At 32.9% G+C, this 6,964-nt stretch overlaps 1 long non-coding RNA gene across 1 annotated transcript; it reads right to left on the bottom strand.

Moving 5' to 3' along the window:
• Nucleotides 1-204: 204 nt before the first annotated feature.
• On the bottom strand, nucleotides 205-5,789 carry LOC143406907 (uncharacterized). The gene is made up of 3 exons (XR_013092306.2): nucleotides 5,720-5,789; nucleotides 3,588-3,649; nucleotides 205-296 (listed from the first exon to the last, which is right to left on the bottom strand). It is a non-coding gene; the product is annotated as an uncharacterized LOC143406907 (long non-coding RNA).
• Nucleotides 5,790-6,964: the final 1,175 nt, after the last annotated feature.

Raw genomic sequence — 6,964 nt, 5'->3', positions numbered from 1 at the left:
TTTATTCTTTCTTGTCATTTTTTTCTCTCCCATGAAAAATGTATTTGCCTTACTCACTGTAATTAAGAAAATCTTCCTTTCATTTAATCCTACACAGTCAATTATAAAATGATTTATTTTAATGCACATCTATAATATTCCACTGTTTATATAAAGACAATATGAATATATATAATAAAATATAATTAGAAAGAGAAAGTGGTTGGTTTCTATGGAATAGATAAAGTAAATATGTCATTTGTAAGAGCAACTTAGATGCTTTCAATGAATCCCATTGAATTCTGAGCTTCAGTTGCCTGAAAGACAAGGAAAAAATGAAAAATAGAATGAGTAATAAAATTCTCACTATTGAAAAATAAAAAGAAGGGACTGGGGTTGTGGCTCAGTGGTAGTGTGCTTGCCTTGCATGCATTAGGCACTGTGTTCAGTTCCCAGCACCACATACAAATAAATTCAAATTTTTTTTTAATTAGTGAAAAAGAAGCTGGAATTGCAGATACTAAGACAAACCTAAGATTTTTCTGACACTGGATTCTAAAAGGAAATTTTCATTGAAACTTGTATATGTGAAATGTGAGACACAAGTAATTATTGAACTTTACGATCAACAATTATGTTTATAGTATTTTCTAGGGAAAAATATGGCTATTATTTGTTTTATTAAATCACATAGGCATATTATTAAAGCATTATTCAGTGAAGATTATTATACATCAGGCTAAAATATATAGTCTAATGAAATAATCCTCTCTTGGTCTAATTTTTTTCAAAGATAATTATGAGAGTAGCTTGGAATTTAAATTCAATTTGAGCTGTGAAACCTTTTAATAATCTTTAAATACTATAGACTTCTCAGCACAAAATATATAGAACACTGGCTTTGTATATGATTTCAGGGAGTGTACTGACCTGTTGAAACCCACCTATAGGTCCCAAGGACTAGAGAATAGATGGATTAAACAGTCTTCAAATAATCTAAAATATTAAATGATTTTCAGACATAATCCAAAGAATTTCTAACTTAATACTTTTCAGATTTAACACTTTTGATAAAAATGAGAAGGCTTCAGTACACATGAAATTCCTAAGATTTTTCATCTGAATGACTCTGAAAACCCACAGGAAAAAAAGTCCTTCCTTTAGTAACTGTTCCTATGCTAACAGTACACTTAACTGCTGAGGCAATATCACTTTTGCTTTCTGAAGGCCTTTTTTTTTTTTTTAATGCCTGAATGAAAATGGGTCCTTAGGTTCTGGTAGATAAACTACCAGGTCGTAAAATTGACATCTCATTATTAAAAGCCACAGAAAAGTAGAGTCCTAGAGGGACAAAATTAAAACCAAACTTTCTTTACAGACATATTTGGTATTCACTTTGCTCAAGAAATGGTAACTGATATTGAGTCCTTTCTTTGTTCTTGATGCTTTACATACATTATTCCACCTAATTCTTACAAAATATTCATCATTATTGTATTATAAATATGAAGAAAACGAGGATAAAAGATGTTAAATAACTTTTCAGATTTTCATAGTTAGTAAATGGCAAAGCTAGCATTTAAGCTGAGTTGTATGACTTTAGGATCATGGTCTTTCTTCTTTTTCTTATTATCCTAATGCTCCTTATTTTTTATCTTTTTTTTTAATTAGAGTTCTTTGTTATACCTAATAGTTGGGTTCATCCCAACAAACTCATCCATATATGGCAAGGTCATGGTCTTTCTAATCACCATATTGGCAAACTTTCTCCTCTCCTTGCTTTGCCCACTAATACTAGCAGAAGCTGAGAAACCTACATTCTAAGAGACCCTTTCCATAAGTCCTCCATAAAGAAGTTAACGAAGATAAGGGGTTTTTGTTAAAATTAAACTAATAGCATTGTGTGAAGGTTTTTGCCTTAATGGAATCTCCATTTGTTTCTATAATAGTTAGGGAGCCATTTAGTTAACCAGATTTGTCCAATATGCACTGGTTGTTTATGGATTTTAAAATCCTCATAAAGGAAGTCAAATGGTGAAAGAAACAATCTCAGAAGTTTCAAACATAACTCACATAAGTAGTTATTATTGGAGGGAATTTTGCTGGTGAGCAAATAAAACATTTTGGCCTTCATTTTTAAGTTAAAAGTATGATATTGTATTCCATTTAAAAACCTAGAGTTAATTTTTAAAATGAATAGAAGCACAAATGAATGATTAAAATAGATCTTACACAATTAATCTGTGTGTTCTGCTATCCAATAATTTTTATGTATTAAATACAGAAATTTGTTGAAGAGTATTATATATAAGAATTTTTTAAGAGTGGTAAACTAAAGAAGCCACCTTCTGAGAAAACAAAATGAGTCACTACAGAGGGAAAGAAGCTAACTAAAGTAATCTAAGAATCTCACCAGAAACCAGTAGTGCCAGAAAGTAATAGAACAATATTTACAAAGTTCTTGGTAGAAAAATATGACCCAAATATTTTATAACATTTTATAACTTGTAAAAATTTATCTACTGTCTTCAGAAGGACTTAATCCATCAATTCAATCAACAGGATACTGTTTAGTCCTGTTTTCAGGAGAAGAAAATGTCATAAGTTAGAGGCCCTAATTTTCCACCTTATCATATAATATACTTCCATCATTAATTGGATCATTAATAAAAACAAAGACTATTTCAACCTAAGCTAAAGGTTGCTCCAGTGAGAAAGATAACTGCTTTTGACTTGCCAGCAATAATAAGTATATAGTAATATTAACATATCCAAAGACTGGAAGGAACATATTTTTGCATCAAGAAGCTAGATTCCATCAACACAGTTTTGTTTCTCACTAAACGCCATAAATCCTAGAAACATTATGAAACATTTTGAATTGTGAATACACAATACTTGTAGAATCACATTGGTCTTTCTACCTAATGAACAAGATGACCGATTCCTGGAAAAGACACAATTCTTGTAGGTTTCTTGGCGCTCCACAACCTGTCCAAATCTGGCAAGTCTAGCCTAATGCATGATCTAAAAGAGCAGAATGTTTCAAAGTGGGTCCCCAGAGGATTGCTCTGTGTTTAAGACTCCCCACCTTAGCAACCCCAGGGCCCAGGAGCTCACCAGCACAACCTAGAGCACTTATACCCAGCGAGTTTGATCCTTCAGGCCAAGATATGCATAGTTTCACAGAACAACCTAAGTGCTATGACTTGAAAGTCACCAAAAATGTTTGCAAAGACAAAAGCCTAATATATCTGACAAAATGATTGATAGTCTCTAAACATCAGAAAAAAAAAATTCAGGACTGAAGAGTAAAAGCAAACTTGACTTCCCATACTTCCTAATAGAGAGAAAGGGACCAAAAGAATAGCACAGAAGGCAAGTTAGTCTTTATGTGAATTACATCAAATATGGCAGCTGCCACCACAGCCTAGCTGGACATGATCACTAGGACTGGGATGGAGCAAGGAGCAAAATAAGGTTATGAGCTAAAGGAGGCAGACAGAGAAAGCCAAGCATAAAAACTCTGATAAGAAGATATTCAAACACAGTAAGTTTCCTGTCTTCAAAGAAAACAGAAATGAACATGAGGTATGGTCCATGCTCACCTTTTCTCAAGGTTGTTTAATGATATTAGTTACCAGTTCCCAACTGTAGTCTTCATTTCTCACTGAGTACAAGAAAATAAAATATCAAAGGTAAGGATTGGTAGTGAGTACTTAAAAAAGTATTTCTGTGATTTATTTAGCAAATTGATCAGTATTTAACCACTAATGAAGGCCTCTCTCATTTATTTTTGGAATTAAACTGAACTTGTTTTTGTTCAGGCTCAGAAAATGTCACTTTGGGATGAGATGCTAACTATCACAATAGAAGATAATTTCTTAAAGTAATCAGATTTTTCTTTTGATTGTTAGGTTTATTTAGAGTGAGTTTACTGAAGTTGGATGAAAAGTTAAGTCATTAGGATAATGTTGATTTTCAAGTTTCAGATTTTTTTATTGATTTAAAAAATTATAGCAGAATGCATTAAAATTCTTATTACACATATATACCACAATTTTTCATATCTCTCTATTTAAAGTATGTTGACACACAATTCATGTCTTCATACATGTACTTTGGATAATAATGTCAATCACATTCCATCATCCTTGCTAATCCCCTGCACCCTCTCTTTCCCTCCCACCTCTCTTCCCTATCTAGAATTCATCTATTCTTCCCATGCTCCCCCTCCCTACCCCACTATGAGTCAGCCTCCTTATATCAGAGAAAATATTTGGCATTTTTTTGGGGGGAATTGGCTAACTTCACTTAGCATTATCTTCTCCAACGCCATCCATTTAACTACAAATGCCATGATTTTATTCTCTTTCATTGCTGAGTAAAATTCCATTGTGTATATATGTCACATTTTTTTATCCATTCATCCACTGAAGGTCATCTAGGTTGGCTCCACAGTTTAGCTATTGTGAATTGTGCTGCTATAAACATTGATATGGTTGTGTCCCTTTTGAAATATGTACAGAGCATTTCTTCTTTGCAACAATTCTAATACTGGAGGTATAAATTGTGTAAAGACTCTTAGATATTTCTAATTTGTTTTAATGTTTTGTTCAAATTTTACTTCAGGAAAGTATATCATCACAACATTGACTTTGTTTGCAAGTATCATCCGTGTATGTAAAACCATTAAAATGTCCTCAAAAAAAGAAAAAAGAAATGTGAACAAAGCAATAGCACTACTTTGAAAGTAGCAAATATTCTGAGACCAAATGTTCTGAGACCCATTTTAAGATCCAGAATGGTAAGATACCTCCTACCCCTATATTCCATGCATAATATCTGATAGTTATGCTATATGGGGAACTGAGTTTAACATTTAATCTGCACAGACTTTTAGGCGTGGTAGTGAGAATCATGCAGAATATCTCTGGCTTGTGGCTAAGTTTCTGTGGATACTGACAAACTTGAGATGAGAACCCACTGCTCCCATTAAGCAGAAAAAATTCATTTGCTTGTTTCTTAAACAAAAGTTGGTTGTTTGGGATCACAAAGTGCAAAACTAGAGTGAAAAAGTAATATGGGAACAAAATACTAATATAATGTCCCAGAAGAAGTGATGGGCAAGGTATAATTTACTCAAGGTTCTCTTTTAGTAATAGAAACTAGTTATCTGATATATTAAATATGTATAGTTTCTCCAATACTGTCCTCAGAGAGTATCCACCAGATTTCTCCCACTAGTATAAGGAACAGTTATTCATTCTGAAAAGATGGCTCTATAAGGCCTTTTTTAGAAACATTCATAAACTGTCTTCTTCTTTACTTCAGGAATATAAAAAGAGGAATAATAAAGCTTGCTTTAAAGACATATCACATTTACTCATACATACTAAAATTTTCTTTTTTGTGGTGGATGTTTTAGATAATTGGTCATAAGTTCTCTCCATTTGAATGGATATGTTTTCCTTATATTGTGTTTCACTTATGTGTTTCAGTTGTCCTAAGAATAGGTGTCTTGACAAATTCATTAATAGATCTTGCATTAAATCAGAACTGGAAATATCTATTTAGCATTTAGAAAATTTTTCCTCAAAAATGTCATACTCACTTTGATCTTATCCTCTCCAGGAGTAGTTATGTTCCACTACGGCTATTTATCGTCACCATCTTTCATGCTCATATCAAATGATTACCCCTTTTCCTCAACACTTAATCAGAGTTTACATGCCCTTACCTCTGGAAGCAAAGATGTCCCTTTTTTCTTCCTTCAACTTTATAGGACAAATGTTCTTCCACATCCCCTGGCCTGGAGAAACAAATCTACTTTATCACCAGTTTAAGTAACTGTCCTCCATCCCACTATTCTGAGGCTATAAGCAGCTTGGAGCGATTAAGACTGGGGACTGAACCTGAGCAGGAGGTAAAAAAAAAAAAAAAAAAGTAGAAAAAGTAGAAACAGGGTAAGAATCTATTACAGAGGTAATAAGAGAGATAGACCACAATAAATCACATGCGATACTTGGCCCAAGGTACAATCATTTGAAAGACCATTCATTTTCTAACTCTGCCTGGAAGACTTGTTAAGCATCAGTATTTTTGATTTAGTGTAAGGATGAACTATCCTATCACCTTGGCAGTTTAAGAGTCTATGCTGAGGAAACTAATTTAAGAGATGTCACCTTTAACCATATAAGAAAAAAGGTGTAATAGTAGTTACATGAAGGTTGCCCTTACAGTTATGTCTTATACTTCCTGTTTTCTGCATATAACTCAGATCACAAATGACAACTTTAAAGAAAGACAGTAGATTGAAATAAACCTTTTGCCAATTTGCTCCTAACTAGCAATGCCACTTAAAATATGTGTCCTTGGAACCCACAACCTCTCATTGTTTCAGAACTTTCTTGAAATACTAAAATTCTTTGTACAGAAAACACAGAAAGTAATTGGTTCCAGCTATGACTTCATTTCATATGTCCAAAGGTAGTATGATCTTCTACTTTTGGGTCCGTCAACATCTATTTTATTCTTTAGTCCAGTGCTTTTTAAAAAATCAACTGTAAAATGAAAGACAATTAATAATTAAATGGGATTAGATGATACTTCATTTTGTAGTAGGTAGAATATTTCATATTTTACACATTTTTGTTAATACACTTCTAAACATTTTCACCAGCTTAAATAGTGACTAGAATGAAAGAAACCTTTCTACAGTCTAAATCTCTACTTAAATTTAATTTCTGAAATTCCCATTTTGACTCAAAGAAAATAAGAGTCATTGCCAAAGTAGTATCTGTAAATTGTCTGATGGTCAATGGAACAGGTTGGTGAAGAATGTTTTTATAACAGGAATTTGCCCTTTTTATTTTGTATTTTTCATACAGAACCTCACTAAATTGCTCAGGACCTTGTTGAATTGCTGAAGCTGGCCTCAAATTTGCCATCCTTCTGCCTCAGCTTCCTAAGTCACTGGGATTAC

This window comes from Callospermophilus lateralis, chromosome 9 (genome assembly GCF_048772815.1).
Source record: "Callospermophilus lateralis isolate mCalLat2 chromosome 9, mCalLat2.hap1, whole genome shotgun sequence".
Classification (NCBI taxonomy): Eukaryota; Metazoa; Chordata; class Mammalia; order Rodentia; family Sciuridae; genus Callospermophilus; species Callospermophilus lateralis.
This window is presented reverse-complemented; position numbering and strand designations above follow the sequence as displayed.